This window comes from Carassius carassius, chromosome 38, assembly GCF_963082965.1.
Source record: "Carassius carassius chromosome 38, fCarCar2.1, whole genome shotgun sequence".
NCBI lineage: Eukaryota > Metazoa > Chordata > Actinopteri > Cypriniformes > Cyprinidae > Carassius > Carassius carassius.
In genome coordinates this window covers 2,477,001-2,498,013 of record NC_081792.1, presented here as the reverse complement: position 1 = coordinate 2,498,013, position 21,013 = coordinate 2,477,001, and the positions used below count along the sequence as shown (strand labels likewise).

The window sequence follows — 21,013 nt, the reverse complement described above, 5'->3', positions numbered from 1 at the left end:
AAGAGTGTAGAAAGTGTGAATGAGTTTAGGAAAATAGTATCAATAAAGTTTGAATCAAGATATATAATAGGTTTTTGCATTTGGATGCTTGTGTGAAAGGGGAGAAAATTCTTTGAGCCCAGTGCAGTGGGAGTGGGAGCAAGGGATGAAGTGTCTACATTAAAGTTGTATTACAGGGGTGGACAAAAAAAGAAAGGGAAGTAAAAAATAAAGAATTATGGTTAGAAATTGTTATCTAAAAAGTGATAATAAAATAGAGCAAATAAAATAGACAGTCAAATAATATAAAAAAGTGTAAATGCATGAGAAAATAAAAAAATAAATTCAAAGAGGTATGACACACAATAAAGAATAAAAAGTAGGCTGAAATTGGTAAAGGAAAAATAGTTAAATTAAGTGAAAGGGAAAAGAAGAGATTGTAACCAAGTTACTATATAAAACTAAAAAGTTGATTTTTGAGGGTAATAATATAAATAAAGATATGGCAGCCACACCAGTGGAAATAATTGGATTAAAATATCTCAAAAAATGGCAGAAGAGAACAAAAAATATGATGACAAAATGGCCAAAGGAAGGGACATTTGATGTGGCATTGTGTGAGGAAATGGAAACTCTGATAAAAAACTATAAAACTAAAAGCATCAATATGAATAGAGAAACAAAGAGGGAAAAAGAGAAAGAAGTAATTGCTCTGTTTAAAAAAGAAGTCTAAAACAGGCTAGGAAAATCCTGAAGGGGGCAGAGAAAGATAACATGAGAAAAGAAAAGTTATTTTCAGAGCCTCCCCCCTATTTGCCAGTACAAGGAGAGTTCCCAATACTCAAGGGAACAGTGGAAGTAACAGGAGAACTAGAGTTAGAATGGCAGATAGAGATGGATGATAGAGAGGAACAAACTGTAAAAACACAGAGGCAACCCAGAAAGGAAATTGCAGAAAGTTTGCATCTTGATTGTTACAGGCAAGCACGTACAGCATTAGAAAAAATGAAAGCTAATCAGGTAGATAAAACCTGGTTTGAGGAAGGATTAGAAAAAAAGAGGAGGAAAGATAGCGATATTGTAGCACACGTACAAGCTATGGAAGAAGAAATGGAAGAGAAAATTAGAGAATCAGGGAAAAAGATACAAGAGATAAATAAGTTGGAGAGAGGAAAGAGTAAGTTATTCTATGGTAGTGAGGATGAGAATCAGGCAGAGGAGTTATTTGATAACGGTAAATGGGAACAGGGCAGAGAAAAAGGGACACTTAGACCACTGGCCGCACAGCTCCCAATTTTAATCAAGGGTGAGCAGGGACAGTATGTCCCCTGGTCTTCACAGGACCTTGAGGGGCTTGTCACTCGCCTTCCTGACATTCATGAGGGCGCGGGCAAATTTATTTGAATGTTTGAGGACGAAACAACAGGAAAGCTATTGTCAGTAGGTGATGTCAAAGCTCTACTGGCTAGAATTATTGGAGGGACAAAGATGGATGAAATTCTCCTTACAATGACTCTAAACAGAGCAGTGAACTCTCATAATATGGATGGGATTGTTTTTGATGCATTCCGCCCAGCAGTATGGCAGGCATTGTGTGCGGAGTATCCGATCAGACTGAATCCTAAATCACTGAAGGGAGAAGAAATCGGGGATGCAGAGAATCCAACCACATATGTACAGAAACAGTTGAAAAGGTGGAAACAAGAAACTGAGGGGCATCCCGAGGGAGACCCATTAATGGCAACATTGTTTAGGCAAGCTGTGATTGATGCTATGCCGCCAGCAGTAAAAAGCAAGCTGGAGGATGTGGTCGGTTTAACTTCTAAAACACACAAAGAGTTTTGCGACCATGTGTCTCATGCAGTGGAACAACACAGAAAAAATGAACAAAAACTCAAAAGTCAAGAGAAAGAGTTACAACGTAAACTAACTCAATTACAGCTTGAAGAATTCACAAAGAAAAATAAGAAAAATATTCAAGCTTCAGTAACCAATGCAGCAGCCGAACAAATGACTATAATGCCTCCAGTAATTGCTCAACAACCAACTCCTCAGTCAAGCCCACTCACAGCAGTCCCTCCAAATGAACACTTGAACTCTGTGCCCATAATAAATGTTTATACTCAACAGCCAGGACAGATGGGATGGAGAAAAAACCCCATATAGCAAGGTCAAAGAGGCAGAGGCAGAAGCATGCCTCCAAGTCTGTGCTGGGGCTGTGGACAGCCCGGGCACAATAAAGCTGACTGTCCAACTCGTCAATGGTCACAGCAACCTCAAGGTGGAAGGGAGGTGAGCTGGCAACAGCCTAATCAGGGTCCAGTGCGGGGTCCAGTAAACCCTTGGGGAGGTCCCAATCCAGGCTATTAGGGGTGCCCAGAGAATCCTAAAGGGGAGAGTCAGCTTCCAATTTTATCAACAAAAGCTGATCAAGAGCCTATTATGCAGATTAAAATAGAGGGAAAAGATACACCAATGATGATTGATACGGGCGCAAATCTAACTTGCATTAATTTGAAATATGCTTCACATCTCCCCATGTCTGGAAAATTTGCAAAGACAATAGGATTCTCGGGAAAAATGCAATTGATACCCATAACAGCTCCAGTGTGTCTACAAACAAAAGATCAAAGTATAACAATGCCCATTCTGGTATCAAATCAAACTCCTATTAATTTGTTAGGAAGAGATGCATTATGTAAATAAGGACTACAAATTTGGTGTTCTCCAGAAGGAATATATATTGATGCAATAGGAACAGAAACACAAATGATGGTTGCAGAGCCAAAAGCAAATGTTTATTGGAAAGGACAGATAGAACAAGATGTGAGACAGACAGTCAATAAATGGGGAAAGTTTATTGAAGCACAGATACCTGAAGCACAGCTATCAAAGTCTGAATTTCATTGCACAATGATGTATGATCAAGAAAGGTATGAAAAACTAGAACAGAAATGGCAAAAAGAAACAAAAGGACAGCGGATTGAGTCTCCCAGTACATCATCATAGGTAAACAGGGAGCAGCTTTAAACATACCAGAAGGTGAATTTGTCAAAAAATGGTTCAATGTAAATAACTATTGTAGTATATGTAGGAAAAAGTTGGGAAGCAAAAGATTTAGGACCAATGGTGAAAAGGGCAGAACAAAGTAAATGGGAATAAACAGAAAACCCATTAATTTTTCATTCAGCTGACAAAAATTACATCAATATTTTGTGTGCAACCAGTTTGCTGGGAATTCCACAGGAAGTAGTTATCAGCCAAAAGAAAGAGACACAGATTACTACAGCATCTGATTTAATAAACACAACTGAGACTGAATTGTTTAAGGAAATGGAGTGTCAGGTACCAACTGAACTATGGTCTCAGCATGACACAGATATTGGATTAATAAAATCAGCAAATCCAGTAAGAGTTCAACTTAAACCAAATGCACGTCTACCTAGAAAAGCACAATATCCTTTACGGGCAGATGCTGAAGCAGGAATAAAAGACACAATTGAAGGCTTAGTGAAGGCAGGAGTATTGGTAGAAACTACTAGTTACTGTAACACTCCAATTATGCCTGTAATCAAATCAGACAAAAACAGATGGCGACTTGTTCATGATTTACGAACAATAAATGAAATAACGGAAGATATGCCAGCTGAGGTACCAAACCCGCACACTTTACTGACAAATGTCCCTCCTGATGCCAAATACTTTACTGTAATTGATCTTTGCTCTGCCTACTTCAGTGTACCGCTTGCAGAAGAGAGTAGATATCTATTTGCATTTTCATTTTCAAATAAACAATATACATATTCTAGAATTCCTCAGGGATATAAACATTCACCACATATATTCAAGAAGATTCTTAAGGCTGATTTAGAAGACCTCGTAATAGACGGTACACTATTACAATACATGGATGATTTAATTATCTGTTCTACCACACTAGAACAATGTCACAAAGATTCAATTAAGGTGTTGACAAAATTAGCACAAGGAGGACACAAGGTGTCTAAAAACAAATTGCAATATTGCCAGCCTCAAGTGGAATACTTGGGAAGATTAATTGCATTTGGCACACGAGCTATAGCTCCAGCTCAGTTAGAAGGTATAAGTAAAACACCGTTAACTCAGACAGTAGGACAAATGATGACTTTTTTAGGAATGACTGGCTTTAGTGCAGACTGGATAGAAGACTATGCAGTAAAGACAGGGCCTTTGAGAGAAATGATGAAACAAGCAGGATTACAACATTTAAGCAATCCATTAAAATGGAACACAGATGCCTTACTAGCATTTGAAGCAATAAAAAAAGAATTACAACAGGCCCCTGCCCGGGGAATGGCAGAATATGATAAAATGTTTCATCTATATGTGGCAAACAGAGTTGATGGTTATGCATCAGCTGTATTGATGCAAGAGACCTGTAGTGGAAGGAAAAAACAGCCTATAGCGTACTACAGCACAAAGTTAGAAAATGTAGCCCAGGGATACGCACCATGTTACCAACAGGGTTTAGCTGCAGTGTATTATGCTTATGAAAAAGCATCCACAATAACTATGGGGTACCCAGTGACTATATATACCAATCACAAAGTTGTGGAATTAATAGAACAAGGGAAATTTGTTCTGACACAAGCTCGAATTCTAACCTACTCCTCATTACTCACATATCCAGATGTTACCATTAAAAGATGCCAGACAGTTAATCCAGCTGAATTAATTCCTTTGGCTTTTGAAGGAGAACCTCATGAGTGTGTGAATGAGTCCTTGGCATTTACTAGATTACGACCAGATCTTGAATCAACACCTATTTCTGAAGCAGAAGTTACTTACTTCGTAGATGGTTCTAGCTTTAGGGATCACGAAGGAAATTATACAGGATATTCAGTAGTGAAGAAAAACAAAAAAGAATATGAATCTGTTATGTCACAACATTGTGTACAGCCATGCTCTGCTCAATTAGCAGAATTAAAAGCTCTCACAACTGCATGTCAGTTAGCAAAAGGACAAACTGCTAACATTTTTACAGATTCAGCGTATGCTCATGGTGTATGTCATCTATTCGGAGCAGTGTGGAAACAAAGAGGTTTCAAAAAGAGTGATGGGACCAACATAGTGAACAAATAGGGCAATTGATTTCTGCTATGATGCTACCAAAACGACTAGCAATAATCAAATGTCAAGCACACAAAAAGGGAAATGACTATGTCATTAAAGGAAACAATGCAGCAGATGTAGAAGCTAAAAAAGCTTCAGGGTGTCAGGTAGCAGTATTAGCACCTGTTGTACTTATCGAACCTCATCCTCAACTGGATGACATTATTCGAATTCAACAACAAGCAGGCCCCTATGAACAATCAATGTGGCATCAAAGGGGAGCTAAAAAAGACTCACAGGACATCTCGCGTACACATGAAGGAAACATTGTTGCACCTACTTCACTGTTGAATATTCTTATTACAGATGCACATGGTTTTGACCATTGTGCAAGGGGAGAAGTGGTAAGAAAAATTAAACAGCAAGGATATTGGTCTCCTTATTTATATGCAATGGTGGATGAATTTTTGTCCACATGTGAAGTATGTGCTAAATACAATGTAAGAAAAGGCATAGTGACACCAATAGGTCATATTCCAACACCTGAAGGCCCCTTTAAACATCTTGTATGCGATTATGTGGATATGATAAAGCGTGTACAAGGCAAAAGATACATGCTTGTTATCATAGACAGGTTTAGCAGATGGGTGAGGCAGTACCATCCGCAGATCTAGGAGCAGGAACGGTAATAAAATTTCTAACAAGAGAGGTAATTCCTAGATTTGGAATTCCATCAGAAATAAGTTCAGATAATGGGTCAGCATTCATACAAAAAACTGTGAAACAAGTATTGCAACAATTTAGAATAAAACAGAGACTAGGATGCGTTTATAGACCTCAATCACAAGGGTCAGTGGAGAGGGTTAATGGAGTTATCAAGGCCAAAATAAACAAAATATGTGAAAGTACTAAACTTAATTGGATTGATGCATTACCGCTCGCACTAATGAGTTATCGCATGCAAACTAACAGGAACACGCATTTAACACCGCATGAAATGCTTACGGGTCGACCCATGCCTGTGCCATATTTAGAGGTCCCTATAAAGGACCGCCTCTAGAACAGTTACAAATGGAACTTCATTCTTATATGAAGAAATTAACTGCCATACATAAAGCTATCTATTTACAGGAAAAAAGAAAAGAGCCCAGAGAGGAATCGGAGACTGCCTGTCCAGTTGTTCCAGGGGACCAAGTTTATCTGAGAGTATTCCGGAGAAAATGGAATGAGCCCAGGAGAGAAGGACCCTACACAGTGGTGAGAGCTACTCCAACAGCAGTCCAAGTGGAAGGAAGCACAACCTGGTATCATCTAAACCACTGTACTAGAGTTCCCACAGGAAAGGCAGAAAGAAAGGAAAACAGTCAACCAGACAATGCAGGAGAGAGCAATGAGGAAAAATCAGAGACACATGATGAAGTGCAAACTGACGAGGGCTCCCCAAAAGATACACAAGGAGCTTCTTTCCTCCTGTCAGACAAACTGGAGAGGACAGAGAATAAGTCTGACAACATGTCTGAAGACCATCCTATGCCTAATGCATCTCATAATGCAGACTCAAACTCTACCGATAGAAAGCAACCTGACTTCCCTTCCATTGACTTTTCAACCTTTGAACAAAAGTGACAATGTAATCAACTCATCAGAACCAATGATAATCAAAATTTGTAGAGACATTGATCATGATGTACAAGGTGATGAAGACATTAGTCAAATTGATGCATTATGGGATACAGCCCAAAATAATGAATGGTATAAATGGGCAGTCTTTACAGCTAAAGAAACAGGAAAAGAAAATTGCTTGCTGTGCTCCAAATCTCCGTTAAACAAAGTAATAGCCATACCAAATCCATATGATTACCGAAACTGTGCCCAATTTGGGAGAAACTTTTGTCATTTAACAGATTTTACCAGGCCATATTGTATTGCTGAATGCCTAGGATTTTTAGGAAATCCTAAATTAACAGATTATTTCTTCAGACCACTCTGGGGATCCTGGTGTCAGTATTCAGATATCGGTCAAAATATAAAAATTGAAAAACAAAAAGTAGAGATTCCAAAATGGTATAGCATAGATTATAAACAAGAATATGAGTGTTTCCATAAACCAAAAGGAACCCAAGATGTGGGTAAATTCAAGGGAAGATGCGCTATTATTTGGTATATAGATAAGAACAATTCTTGGAAATCAGGAGTTCCTGCTAGAGCTCCAGAACTTTTAGCATTCGGAACAACAAAAGGAAGTAAGATAGCACCTGAAAAATGTGAAAATCAAACTATAGCCTTACCCCCAATAGAGATTTATGAAGACCAATCATTAGTAATAGCAGATTTCTTTTGGATCTGCGGAAGTGAAATATTATTGCCTTCTTTACCAGTTGGATGGAAAGGTATATGTGTAAGAGTACGATTACTTCAAGAAGTTAGCATGGCACAATGGGGAACAGAACAGAGCACGAACAAGGAAGACAATAGAACTAAAAGAGGATATGAGGCAGATCCCAATGTATATTTAGACTCAATTGGACAGCCAAGAGGAATTCCTAATAAATTTAAGGCAAGAAATGAAATAAAAGGAGGTTTTGAGTCAATCCTGGTGTGGATCACACCAAACAAAAATACAGAGTGGATTAATTATATTTATTATAATCAACAAAGATTCATTAATTATACTGATGAGGCGTTAACCTTATTAGGCGACCAAGTGCATGCAACAAGTAGAATGACATGGCAAAACAGACAGGCTCTTAATTGGCTCTTGGCAGACAAGTGAGGAGTTTGTGTTATGTTTGGAGATCAATGTTGTACTTTTATCCCAAATAACACTGCCCCTGGAGGAGCTTTCAGTGAAGTTATGACAAAAATTAAAAAATTAAGAAATGAAGTTACAGCAAATGCCGGAAGAGACCAACACATTTGGGATTGGATTGATGTGAAATTTGGAGCATGGGGAGCGTGGTTTATTAAACTAGGGATGTTTTTTAGGAGTTGCGATATTAATAGGAGGATTATTATTTTGCTGTGTATTACCTTTATTAAGATCATTAATAGTCAATGCTACTGTTAAGCAAATGGAAGTGATAAAAGTCCCGAATGATCAACAAAGGATCACTGAAAGGAGTCTGGAGGAATATTATGAAGGATGGCTAAACAAACTGAACTTAAATGAGCAAACTTTTGACGATAGTTCTATTGACTCTAACGAGAATGATGAAGATGTCTAAAGGAGAACCAAACCCTGGATATAAGTGCCAGTTTAACTTCGGCCCAAAGAGGCTCTCTACGATACATAAGGTATCTGAGCTGAAGATCAACTTTTATAATCTTGTGGAATTCAATTATTGATGTAATGTATGTATTTTATGCCTTTTATACATAACTGTGATAAGCACAGGCAAATGCTGAACCAATTGCACGCTCATGCTTATAACATTGTGTACTATTACAGAAGGAAATAGGGAGACTGGATCTTTTACTCCCTCCTCGTCAAAAAAGGAGAGAGAGTGGAATTTCATAATCTAGTCACTGGTGATAATACAATGTGACTTATTTAGTCACTAGGTAGTGTAACTAATATGACTGGATTATGAAGTAGCACTCTGGATAAGAAAAATGTGAGACTTATTAAGTCTCAAAGGGGAGAATATGTGGAAGATTTTTATTAGTAAGATTTTAATTAAACAAGTATATAATCAATCTAGCCATTTTTGTTGCTAGTTATTACTCCATTATAATCTTATAGGTAATAGAAAGCTACGTGCTGGAATGTACAAAACTGAGGAGAAACATATGGTCAGACATACATACAGGGCCTTTGTTTAGAATAAATCAAGCAGGGGGCCTCTCCTCTCTAGGGAGGTATTAAAATTGTAATCATAAGGAAAAGTTTGACTATGTGGAACCGCCCCATTTAGTGTATATAAGGGTGATACCAAATAACATTCGGGAGATCTCCTTGCAAGGACTCTCGGCTTTATTTTCTGTGAAATAAAGTCTTTTCTTCTGAGAGAAAAATCCCTGACTGAGTGTGATTCTTCAGAGAACTGGCAGACGACACCACACCCACAAGCTTGTGCCCAGTTAAAGCTGGCCAGGTCCCATATGGTCTAGCAGTTAGGATTCCTGGTTTTCTCCCATGCGGCCAGGGGTCGACTCACGGTATGGGAAAGCTTGAACTTTTTTGCTTCCCTCCTCAAAAAGCCAGCACATCTTCCTTCACCAGAAGTGACTTTTTGGACAGCAGTAGAGCTACAGAACCCTGATAGGTTGAGGTTCCGATGTCTATGGGGAGTCATGTAACATGCTTCGGTATTGCCATTCATCACACAAGCTCTCGGATAAGCTCGGCAATTATCAGGGCTTACCTCCTGATAACAACGTGAGAATAAGCAGACAGCAATGCTTGCCACTGTCACATCTAAAACAAACAACTCTGTAGCAATCAGGGGTCCTTACTATCGGTGGGCCAGTGGCGCAATGGATAACGCGTCTGACTACGGATCACAAGATTTTAGGTTCGACTCCTGGCTGGCTCACTCTGTGCTTGTTTTTCTCCGGCTTATTTTGTTGTTGTGTTTTTTTTCTCTTCTCCAAAATCCAGAAGAAAAGGCAAATCTTCAGGCATTCTTCTTTTTTTCCAAAAAAGACATATTCTGCACACCCTTTCCGATGTCTAGGGAAGACATGGGCATGCTTCGGTATTGTCTCACAAGCACTCCGACAAGCTCGGCGATTAAAGGGGAAATAAACTGAACAATTTCATCGCTACTCTGTAACTGCTTCATTACTTTGAAGGGTGTAATGCCATGTTGTTTTGATGTCACGGGCTTGCCATTTTGAAGCCTTATCACTAATTGCCACCTGGACATTGAGAATAAATTGTAATCTGCATTAAACTGAACGAGCGAATAATCAGCAACTTTGCAAATTAAAAACTGGTCTCACTTTCATTATTAACCTCACAATATGTCAATTTTGTACTTTGACAGACCGATGATAGTCAGATTTTCATCTAGATAACGGTTGCAATGTGTGTTTTCAGATGCATGACACAAGTATTTCACCTGGACAAGAGCTTAATTACCAGTTCAAGGTATCAATTCAGCAATCACAGGAATCTGCCCAAATAAACTGAACTCCTGGGATGAGTAAAAAAACAGATCCCTTGAATGCATACAACACTATATAATTCAGAAAACCGTCCTTTTGGATAATTCTTGTTTTGCCAAATTATTATCACATTGTTACAGTCGCAGACCTAAAGCAACAGGCCACTACAAGATCCCGCGCCCACACTGACCACATGTATGGAAAGTGCGCCAGAAGCCAATGGCCAGTTTAAGGTTTCCAAATCCCATATGGTCTAGCGCTTAGGATTCCTGGTTTTCACCCAGGCGGCCCAGGTTTGACTCCCGGTATGGGAACGCATGCTCCTTTTTGATTCCCTCTTCAAAAATCCAGCACATCTTCCTGCACCAGAAGTTTCGTTTTGGCCAGCAGTAGAGCTACAAGACCGTGATATGTCGAGGTTCTGTCTAACACTTTGCCCCTTTGATAGCTCAGCTGGTAGAGCGGAGGACTGTAGGTTGGAGTGTTGGCAATCCTTAGGTCGCTGGTTCGACTCTGGCTCGAAGGAGGTCTTTTTTTGGCACTGTCTAGGGAAGACACGGACATGCTTCTGTATTGCCATTCGTCTCACAAGCACTCCGACAAGCTCGGCGATTAAAGGGGAAATAAACTGCAGGCTGGCAGCCAGTTGATTTTCGAATGAACAATTTCATCGCTACTCTGTAACTGCTTCATTACTTTGAAGGGTGTAATGCCATGTTGTTTTTATGTCACGGGCTTGCCATTTTGAAGCCTTATCACTTATTGCCACCTGGACATTGAGAATAAATTGTAATCTGCATTAAACTGAACGAGCGAATAATCAGCAACTTTGTGGATAAAAAATTGGTCTCACTTTCATTATTAACCTCACAATATGTCAATTTTGTACCTTGACAGACCGATGATAGGCAGATTTTCATCTAGATAACGGTTGCAATGTGTGTTTTCAGATGCATGACACAAGTATTTTCACCTGGACAAGAGCTTAATTACCAGTTCAAGGTATCAATTCAGCAATCACAGGAATCTGCCCAAAAAAACTGAACCCCCGGGGTGAGTAAAAAAAACAGATCCCTTGAATGCATACAAAACTATATAATTCCGAAAACCGTCCTTTTGGATAATTCTTGTTTTGCCAAATTATTATTACATTGTTACAGTCGCAGACCTAAAGCAACAGGCCACTACAAGATCCTGCGCCCACACTGACCACATGTGTGGAAAGTGCGCCAATGGCCAGTTTAAGGTGGCCAAATCCCATATGGTCTAGCGGTTAGGATTCCTGGTTTTCACCCAGGCGGCCTGGGTTTGACTCCCGGTATGGGAACGCATGCTCCTTTTTGCTTCCCTCCTCAAAAATCCAGCACATCTTCCTGCACCAGATCTCAAGGTTCTGTCTAACACTTTGCCCCTTTGATAGCTCAGCTGGTAGAGTGGAGGACTGTAGGTTGGAGTGTTGGCAATCCTTAGGTCGCTGGCTCGAAGGAGGTCTTTTTTTCAAGTGCTCACCATTTTTTTTGGTTTGGAGCTGGCTTTCTCGCAGCTGTTAGCAGAGCTTGAATTCGCAGTCCACAATTGGAAGCCAAAAGAGCTTTCACTGACCAGGAATCAAACCCAGGCCGCGGCGGTGAGAGCGCCAAATCCTAACCACTAGACCACCAGGGAGGTGCTGGTGGACTGGTGGGCTGGTGGCCTTACCTCCTGATATCTCCTGATAGGTGAGAATAAGCAGGCAGCAATGCTTGCCACGGTCTCATCTAAAACCAACAACTCTGTAGCAATCAGGGGTCTTTACTAGCGGAAGGCCAGTGGCGCAATGGATAATGCGTCTGACTAAGATCAGAAGATTCTAGGTTCGATTCCTGGCTGTCTCGCTCTGTGCTTGTTTTTCTCCAGTTTATTTTGTTGTTGTGTTTTTTTTTTCTTCTCCAAAATCCAGAAATAAAGGCAAATCTTCAGGCATTCTTCTTTTTTTCCAAAAAAGACATATTCTGCACACCCTTTCCGATGTCTAGGGAAGACATGGACATGCTTCGGTATTGCCATTCATGTCACAAGCACTCCGACAAGCTCGGCGATTATAGGGGAAATAAACTGCAGGCTGGCAGCCAGTTGATTTTCGAATTAACAATTTCATCGCTACTCTGTAACTGCTTCATTACTTTGAAGGGTATAATGCCATGTGGTTTTGATGTCATGGGCTTGCCATTTTGAAGCTTTATCACTAATTGCCACCTGGACATTTAGAATAAGTTGTAAACTGAGTTAAACTGAAGGAGCGAATAATCAGCAACTTTGCCGATTAAAAATTGGTCTCACTTTCATTATTAACCTCACAATATGTCAATTTTGTACCTTGACAGACTGATGATAGGCATATTTTCATCTAGATAACGGTTGCAATGTGTGTTTTCAGATGAATGACACAAGTATTTTCACCTGGACAAGAGCTTAATTACCAGTGGCAGACCTAAAGCAACAGGCCACTACAAGATCCTGCGCCCACACTGACCACATGTATGGAAAGTGTGCCACTGGCCAGTTTAAGGTGTCCAAATCCCATATGGTCTAGCGGTTAGGATTCCTTTACCCTTATTGTTACCCTCACAATGTCATTTTTGTACCTTGACAGAGCGACAATAGGCAGTTTTTCCTCTAGATAACGGTTGTCTTGTGTGTTTTCAAATGGATGACACAAGTATTTTCACCTGGAAAAGAGCTTAATTACCAGTTCGAAGTATCAATTCAGCAATCACAGGAATCTGCCCAAATAAACTGAACTCCCGGGGTGAGTAAAAAAAAAACAGATCCCTTGAATGCATACAACACTATATAATTCAGAAAACCGTCCTTTTGGATAATTCTTGTTTTGCCAAATTATTATCACATTGTTACAGTCGCAGACCTAAAGCAACAGGCCACTACAAGATCCTGCGCCCACACTGACCACATGTATGGAAAAGTGCGCCAGATGCCAATGGCCAGTTTAAGGTTTCCAAATCCCATATGGTCTAGCGCTTAGGATTCCTGGTTTTCACCCAGGCGGCCCAGGTTTGACTCCCGGTATGGGAACGCATGCTCCTTTTTGATTCCCTCCTCAAAAATCCAGCACATCTTCCTGCACCAGAAGTGACTTTTTGGCCAGCAGTAGAGCTACAAGACCGTGATATGTCGAGGTTCTGTCTAACACTTTGCCCCTTTGATAGCTCAGCTGGTAGAGCGGAGGACTGTAGGTTGGAGTGTTGGCAATCCTTAGGTCGCTGGTTCGGCTCTGGCTCGAAGGAGGTCTTTTTTTGCCACTTTCTAGGGAAGACACGGACATGCCTCGGTATTGCCATTCATCTCACAAGCACAGACAAGCTCACGGATCAGAAAATTCTAGGTTCGACTCCTGGCTGGCTCGCTCTGTGCTTGTTTTTTTCCGGCTTATTTTGTTGTTGTGTTTTTTTTCCTCTTCTCCAAAATCCAGAAAAAAAGGCAAGTCTTCAGGCATTCTCCTTTTTTTCCAAAAAAGACATATTCTGCACACCCTTTCCGTTGTCTAGGGAAGACACGGACATGCTTCGGAATTACCATTCGTCTCACAAGCACTCCGACAAGCTCAGCGATTAAAGGGGCAGTTTAAGGTGTCCAAATCCCATATGGTCTAGCAGTTAGGATTCCTGGATTTCACCCAGGCGGCCCGGGTTCGACTCCCGGTATGGGAAAGCATGCTTCTTTTTGCTTCCGTCCTCAAAAATCCAGCACATCTTCCTGCACCAGATGTCGAGGTTCTGTCTAACACTTTGCCCCTTCGATAGCTTAGGTGGTAGAGTGGAGGACTGTAGGTTGGAGTGTTGACAATCCTTAGGTCGCTGGTTTGACTCCGGCTCGATGGAGGTCTTTTTTTCAAGTGCTCACCATTTTTTTTGGTTTGGAGCTGGCTCTCTCGCAGGTGTTAGCAGAGCTTGAATTCGCAGTCCACAATTGGAAGCCAAAAGAGCTTTCCCTGACCGGGAATCGAACCCAGGCCGCGGCGGTGAGAGCACCCAATCCTTACCACTAAACCACCAGGGAGGGGCTGGTGGGCTGATGGGCTGGTGGGCTTACCTCCTGATAACAAGGTGAGAATAAGCAGACAGCAATGCTTGCCACTGTCTCATCTAAAACCAACAACTCTGTAGCAATCAGGGGTCTTTGCTAGCGCTGGGCCAGTGGTGCAATGGATAATGCGTCTGACTGCAGATCAGAAGATTCTAGATTCGACTCCTGGCTGACTCGCTCTGTGCTTGTTTTTCTCCAGTTTATTTTGTTGATGTGTTTTTTTTTCTTCTCCAAAATCCAGAAGAAAAGGCAAATCTTCAGGCATTCTTCTTTTTTTCCAAAAAAAAAAATATTCTGCACACCCTTTCCGATGTCTAGGGAAGACACGGACATGCTTTGGTATTGCCATTCGTCTCACAAGCACTCCGACAAGCTCGGCGATTAAAGGGGAAATAAACTGCAGTCTGGCAGCCAGTTGATTTTCGAATGAACAATTTCATCGCTACTCTGTAACTGCTTCATTACTTTGAAGGGTGTAATGCCATGTTGTTTTGATGTCACGGGCTTGCCATTTTGAAGCCTTATCACTAATTGCCACCTGGACATTGAGAATAAATTGTAATCTGCATTAAACTGAACGAGCGAATAATCAGCAACTTTGCGGATTAAAAATTGGTCTCACTTTCATTATTAACCTCACAATATGTCAATTTTGTACTTTGACAGACCGATGATAGGCAGATTTTCATCTAGATAACGGTTGCAATGTGTGTTTTCAAATGGATGACACAAGTATTTTCACCTGGAAAAACGCTTAATTACCAGTTCGAGGTATCAATTCAGCAATCACAGGAATCTGCCCAAATAAACTGAACTCCCGGGGTGAGTAAAAAAAACAGATCCCTTGAATGCATACAACACTATATAATTCAGAAAACCGTCCTTTTGGATAATTCTTGTTTTGCCAAATTATTATCACATTGTTACAGTCGCAGACCTAAAGCAAAAGGCCACTACAAGATCCAGCGCCCACACTGACCACATGTATGGAAAGTGCGCCAGAAACCAATGGCCAGTTTAACGTTTCCAAATCCCATATGGTCTAGCGCTTAGGATTCCTGGTTTTCACCCAGGCGGCCCAGGTTTGACTCCTGGTATGGGAACGCATGCTCCTTTTTGATTCCCTCCTCAAAAATCCAGCACATCTTCCTGCACCAGAAGTGTCTTTTTTACCAGCAGTAGAGCTACAGGACCGTGATATGTCGAGGTTCTGTCTAGCACTTTGTCCCTTCGATGGCGGTACCTGACAGCCACAGGTCTGTAAAATTAATCCAATAGTATGCCGACTTCTATCTTTTATAAACCAATCAAGTTACGACTTCTATCTTTTGAAAACCAATCACGTTACGACTTCTATCTTTTAAACCCCAATCACGTTTCGACTTCGATCTTTTAGAAACCAATCACATTGCGATCTCTATTTTTCCGCGTCCAATTATATGGCAAGGTCTATTTCTCATACACCAATCACGCACGTTCCGTCTTCCACCTTTTAAAAAACCAATCATTTTGCGATTTCTATTTTTGCTCGTCCAATTATATGGCAAACCAGTCACCGCACATGGTCAATTTTTGTCATCTTTCCGTCAAAATCTCCGCTCAGGTAACGTTAAGTTATTTACATTCCGCTCATGTATGTTATTCATATCTTGATAATGAAATGGTTTAGGATTTTTGTACCTTACGAATAGCAAGATTGGCCATGTAAATTAGCCTATGATTACCACTTGATAGACTACGTAACGTCAACTGTCACTGATGTGTAAATACTATTACGAACTAACTGTAAATATGTCGAATTTAACCGATTTACAAGTTTTCTCTCTGGAAAAAAAATGCTTTTTATTTAATCTGATTGTCATAAGGTTCCATAACTTTGTCCACAAGCGGCATTTCAACACACAAAATAAATTTGGATAATGTTGGTGTTTTGTTTAACTTTTACACATATGTTATATGTTTATACATATGTTATGAGTATGACCAGTCAAAAGAAGTGAATGGATAAGTTTATACATCCAGGTTCATGCCCTTATCACATGGACACAGTTGAAAGAGCACAATATGTTTAATCTGAGTATTTGTTTTAGTCAAATTAATCCATAATGCTCTATATTTATTTATTTATTTATACTCAAAAACGAGTTGTATGAGCCTAGGTCATTAGACATACAGCCATAATAGAAAGATCTATCACAACATGTTAAGACTCTATATATAAATTGTTCTTATACTTTTGTTCTTGTTATAATTTTTTATATGTATTTTTTGTATATTTGTACATACATACATACATATATATATATATATATATATATATATATATATATATATATATATGTGTATATAATTAAAAAAAAATTATATAATTGTTTTGACATGATATATATGACTGAATTGTGCAATTGAAATGTTTCCTCTTGGCATGAATATAGCCCCTGCTGCTGACATGGCATTAAATGATAAATAAATAAATCACAAAATGTTATATGTAAGATAATATATGTATTATAATGGATTTATAATCTGCTAAAATATGGCGGTCGTTTTGGACCAGGAACACAAAAGTGAAGTGAAGTGAGTGAAGTGAGTGAAGTGACATTCGGCCAAGTATGTCAAAACTACCTATCATGAAATGAACACAGCAGGAGGGTAAATGCTGTGTTTCCAGGCTACAATGGCAGTTAGTGTAACGTGTTATGTAGTGTTTCAGGCAACGACATGGCTTCAGCTAAGTCTCACAAAGGCATGAGTAATGCTGATTGGCTTGCGCGTCTGGAGAGTTTTGCCCAAACAGGAGTTTGGCCACCTACGCAGGGGAATAGACCTTCTCCCCGACAAAAAAGATGGCATGAGTTGTATCAGAAGGTAAGTTATGCAGCTAGATTCATGGGCAAACTAACAAACTTTTTTGATAATACAATGTGGTATTTTTATTTATGTGTATGGATAAGTAATTACTTACCATGTAAATACAATGTTATATTGATATAATTATGATGACTTATGGCTGTTTTGAGATCCAGTGTCAGAGGTACAATTCATTCACAGATAGAAAAGTGCCCTCTGCAAATGAGGGGACAGACCACTCTTCTGAAGGAAGTTCAGACATGTATTTGTGGATTTCACAAGGTAACTTCAATTAGCCTGGTTCAAGTTGCATAAATAGATAGATGTGTTTGCCACATCAATATTTCTTTATATCTAAAATCAAATTAGGAAGACTGTTTTGTACTTTATGCATGTGTCACAGGTTCATCCACCAGTCACAGTGGAAGCATCACAGAGCACCCCGACCCAAAGCACACCCTCTGTCAGTGATGTGTCATGTCCTGAAAAAGAGAGCTAAACTAACATTGTCAATGGTAAGCAGACCACACTATTGCATGCATCACTGCAGATATTGAAACATCTTAACCTTTAACTATAGTGTTAGGGTTTTGTTATCACTAACCATGACAAATCTTTTCAGTTTGAAAAGTCAAGGTTTGGAGGCTCACATGTGGCAGCAGCAAAACCTAATTTGAGCACCCAGAGGAAAACCTCTCAGGTTAATATTAAAAGACATCAAGGCTTTTATAATGACATAATGACTTTATTACTATGTAATTTTAATTTATTAAAAACATGGCAGTCCCCTTAATAGATAATCATAATGTTTGACTCCACAGATGTTAGAGCACTCCAGTTCAGCTGCAGTTTCATGTCCACCCTCTGATCCTCATCCTTCTCCATCCCCCAAACCTCATCAGCCTGTCATCCAGTCCTCCTCTTCCTTCTTCCTTCCTCCACCTCAGAGTTCACAACGCATCAAAGAAACAGCAACGCCATCAACTGTTTCTGAGAATACTGTTGTGAGGAGCCCAGTAAGATCTCATTCAAAATATATAGATGTCTTCATCATTTAATGCTCTCTTAGCTTTTATTTAAACCAGTGTTTTTGATAATATCAGCAGGTCTCATCTCAGTCAGAAGATCTCCCCCTTCTGTGGCCACAGACAATGCCACAGCAAGACCAGAAGTGGGTGTCGGAAGCACTTTTTAGGGTTGGTGCAAAGGGAAAGCTGGAGCTGCATGAAAACCTACAGTTGTGGTATCACCCCCCTCCACCAGCCCTGTTGTACCACCAAGCTCCAACACCTGATAGGTTTTTTTCACAGCATCTCTTGCTCTGGATGCCATATAAGCTGTGGAAGGTGCGGCTCCAGTGTACTAACCCTGCCTGTGCCACGCAACAGCTGTGTGGTGGGGGACTGCACAGGAGGGTACGACAGGTGTTAGACATTGACAGATACTACAACCTGGTGACAGAGACCCTGATCTGCACCAGGTGTAGAACCAGCTACCTGTCCTGGAGTCATGCTGTGCTGCAGCAGTTGGACCTGGCCCATCGATCTGAATTCAGGGTCATCCTCACACGCAAGTAATTATTTTGCAGTCATTTTCACTTATGTGCTACCTTTTTTGATAAATATTTCCTACAATAATTAGATACCTTACAATAAGATACTTAAATGAATACTTTTTTCCAAGGTATGCCTGTGACATTCGGGTTCTTCGTTTGCTGCGTGAGAGGGGCATGGGGAATGGCCCAGTGAGGATCATCGGCCAGCTGAGAGAGAACCACAGTGAGGAGTGGTTGAAACGTGCAATCCGGTACACATCAGAGTGTGTGTCCTTTTTTGCTAATCGTGGCCTGCATCCGGTGCACTTCCAGGAGCCACCACCACTTGCTTCAGTACCCAGCTACAAATGGCTCCTCACTGTATACAGTCAGGACATTCTCAACAGGCTCGATCACATAAAAGCCAGCATAGGACATTCTCAACAGGCTCGATCACATAAAGGCCAGCATAACATCCACGTATGGATCAATTTTAAAAATGGATTCAACTAAGAAGGTCAGATAAGCTGCTTACTTGACTGTACCCTTATCTATAATGTATTTTTAGACCGAGAGAGCTTTATTTTTTTCATTGTAACTGATTTGGATGCCTGTTGTATTATTTGCTATGCTTATTGTTTCTTTCAGATCACCAAGAAGTTGAGCGGCCTGCGAAAGGCACAGCACAGTGGCTTACCTCAGTGGGCAATGAGATAGGTCAGGTGCTGATGAGTGTCCTGACTGCGAATGAAGGGGCTGGGTTAGACCTCATGGCTGCAGGGCTCATGGAGCGATACCGGAGTGCTGGTGTTGATCCTCCCACTGTCATTTATGTTGACTGTGATTGCTGCAAGACAGTGGGAGAGACTAAATTGAATAGGCGGTTCAGCGGCTGGCCCGATGGCATTGTCCGCCTAGACATTTGGCATTTTATGCTACGTCTGGCAGTAGGGTGCACCACTGATGCCCACCAGTTGTACCCTACTTTTATGGCTAGGCTGTCATCCTGTATTTTTGAGTGGGATGCAGGGGATCTCACTCTGCTGAGACGGGCCAAAAGGGAGCAACTCATCCAACAGGGCTGGCCTACACTGACGGAGGCAGAACTGGACCATCATTTAACTAAAGCTGAGCTGCTCCAGCACTGCAGGAGGAGAACACGAGGAGAAGAAACCACTATCCGCCTCCTTGATATGCTCATCAGAGAGCTCATGGGTGGCAAGGGGAATGATGCTCTTGGTGTTCCACTACTTGACAGTGTGAGAATGCAGCACATCTGGAATGTCCAGAGGCGGCATGTCACCTGTATCCAAGATCCTCCAAATGTGCCGCTCTATACTGAAACTGGAACTACAAACAAGGGTGGGGTGGTTCTAAAAACCTATAGTTGTGCCAGAGGCTCCACATCCCTGGAATCATTTCACTGCCACCTAAGCAGATTTATTCCAGGTTTGTCATGTCAGAATATACCACATTTTGCCACTAATTCCTGTTTATCAAGATATTTGCAGATTAAATTTTCTGTTTTGCATTTTCTCAAAGCAATATTTGGCTTTCTATTTCTTTTTCTAGGGAACTGCGCAAACAGCCTGAACTTCCAGATTTATCTCCTGGAAGGTTTATTACGCTGGAATCAGGACCGGGCTGAAGCTGCTGTTGCAGATGAAGGTTCAACTCTGCGCTCTTACACAGGGGAGCTGGTTTACTCTGTCAATGAGAACTACAATAAGTTGTATGGCAGGAAATTGGTCCCGAGCTTCACTCGACCTGCAGTATACACAGGTAAAAATATTTTGATAAATGCAGCTCATGATGTAGCATGTTTTTGTTAAAATTACAATTGCTTTTGGACAATAATAATGTAATTTTGACATATCAGAGAAAAATTATACTACTAGAATATTTGTACATTATTCTGTTTTCTAGGTTTCAGGGCAGAAAATAAAATACATAGTAGAATATAGAGTAATCCTGTCTTTTATGATACCCTCTGAATTAGATATATATTGTTCATACAGAAGTGGACAACAAAATATTTACTGCATTTCTGAATAAACCTTTCTGCATTATTTCCATTAAAAATGTTTCCTGTTACAAATATTTCCTCAGGAGAGCTCATTGGAGTACAGTACTTGTTGAGGCAGAATAGTCAGCCCCTGGAGGACATGTGCCCTACCTCTGAGAGGACCTCTCATTTGCTGGAGGAGATAGATGTGGAGGAGCAAGTGGAAAGGGATGAGGGTTTCATTGATTTCTTTGGAGAGGAAGCCACAGTGGCAAATCTTGTGGCATCAGATGAATTAGTCATTTCAGGTCCACCAGTTCTACCAGCTGTACCAGTTCCCAGTGTCCAGGCTCCACCAGTGC

General features: G+C 40.6%; 1 protein-coding gene and 3 non-coding genes across 4 annotated transcripts in view; 2 read left to right on the top strand and 2 right to left on the bottom strand.

The window, feature by feature from the left end:
* mkrn2 (makorin, ring finger protein, 2) overlaps positions 1 to 21,013 on the bottom strand; it is a 160,556-nt gene that overhangs the window by 121 nt on the left and 139,422 nt on the right. The gene's annotated exons all lie outside the window — the stretch shown is intronic.
* On the top strand, positions 11,435 to 11,506 carry trnae-uuc (transfer RNA glutamic acid (anticodon UUC)). Its single transcript has one exon. It is a non-coding gene; the product is annotated as a tRNA-Glu (tRNA).
* Positions 13,815 to 13,886, top strand: trnae-uuc (transfer RNA glutamic acid (anticodon UUC)). Its single transcript has one exon. It is a non-coding gene; the product is annotated as a tRNA-Glu (tRNA).
* On the bottom strand, positions 14,164 to 14,235 carry trnae-cuc (transfer RNA glutamic acid (anticodon CUC)). The gene has a single exon. It is a non-coding gene; the product is annotated as a tRNA-Glu (tRNA).